This window comes from Austrofundulus limnaeus, unplaced genomic scaffold (assembly GCF_001266775.1).
Source record: "Austrofundulus limnaeus strain Quisiro unplaced genomic scaffold, Austrofundulus_limnaeus-1.0 Scaffold85, whole genome shotgun sequence".
In the NCBI taxonomy this organism is placed as follows: domain Eukaryota; kingdom Metazoa; phylum Chordata; class Actinopteri; order Cyprinodontiformes; family Rivulidae; genus Austrofundulus; species Austrofundulus limnaeus.
The window spans coordinates 332481-333917 of NW_013952487.1; the positions used below are offsets into that span (position 1 = coordinate 332481).

The window sequence follows — 1437 nt, forward strand, 5'->3', positions numbered from 1 at the left end:
ACACACACACACACACACACACACACACACACACACACACACACACACACACACACACACGTCGTATCATGGCGCTCGTTAGTAAATCGTTCTCAAGCAGCTGTTTCTCTGCAACCTTCTGACATAATCATCTTTTAAGGAACTCAACAACATTTATCAGAACTGTGAACATTTTTTTCCCTAAACAAGACGGAGCTGCAGGTGGTTTTTAACTGTGCTGCAGTGCATTCTGGGTAATTATCTGTAATTTAATCTGGTTTTATCCTAGAAGTCTTGTGTTTCCTTCAATTTTTTTTAAAAAGAATAGGTCATGACCTTTGATGTAGCTATCTAAGGATGAGATGGAGATCACTGCACGGTCTGACCTTCAGGGTGAAGACTGTCAGCTGTCTTAAATGTTTCACACTTGATGACTCTAAACATTTTTGAATCATTGACTGATATATATAACATGATTGGGCGTCACGTGACCTGGGCGTGGCTTCGCAAGGGGGGATTTTTATGCATTGAGCTAATGCTAATGCTAACCATTGAAATCAATGAGCAGAATGTGGCGCGGTGCAAACAAATGCTTTATAAATGCTTAAATGGTACAAATACTTTGCTATAAACTACATAGATTGTTACATGTTTACAACATGTTATATTTCACAGGTAAATATTACACATATCTAACCAAAATTAACTATTTTAATTGAAAAACCTGTATGCTAACATTTAAAACCTTCGATGTTCATGTTTAACCTTATAYAGTATCTATTTCATCTGTTGTCAAATATATTATTTACTGATATTAAACATGTAAATATGGACTTTGTTGGATTGCTGACTTGATWGACTGCATAATAATTCAGAAACTGACTCACTGACAGACACTAATGTAATGATTGAACATCATAAACACACGTCAGAAAAGCCAGTTTATTCAGATATTGCCTACATCCAGTATTTGTGTGTTTTTTTTTTAAACATTTCCAGAGAAAAAGGAGAAAAAAAGGTGTGCCAGCTGTGGGTCAGCTTCAGATACAGCCTGCATCATTATGAGCCTGAAGAATAACTCTTTGTTATAAAAATAAATTAATTAAACAATTCTTTGTGACCTGAAATAATTTGTACTTGTTTAGTTTGGTTTTACTGATGTTAAAATTATCGTAGTTTACAGTAAAAACTTTTATAGTTGTTTTACTGAAGAAATATTTGTTAAGGAACAGGAAGGGTCAACTTTAAAAGACATAAAACCCAGCTGTTCAGCTCCTTCTTTATCAGGGTTTAAATTAAAGTGAAAGATGAGGGGAACCATCTAAACACACAACACACACAAAAATCTGTTGTTTCTTCATTAAAGTATAGATGTGTTGTCTGAGCTGTGTAATCATAGAGACAGAAATGTTATAACAGCAAAAGCATAATGTGTGTGTGTGTGTGTGTGTGTGTGTG

General features: G+C 34.8%; 1 protein-coding gene across 1 annotated transcript in view; it reads right to left on the reverse strand.

The window, feature by feature from the left end:
• Nucleotides 1-1437, reverse strand: part of letm1 (leucine zipper-EF-hand containing transmembrane protein 1) — a gene marked incomplete in the record, with an annotated part of 17278 nt that overhangs the window by 15070 nt on the left and 771 nt on the right.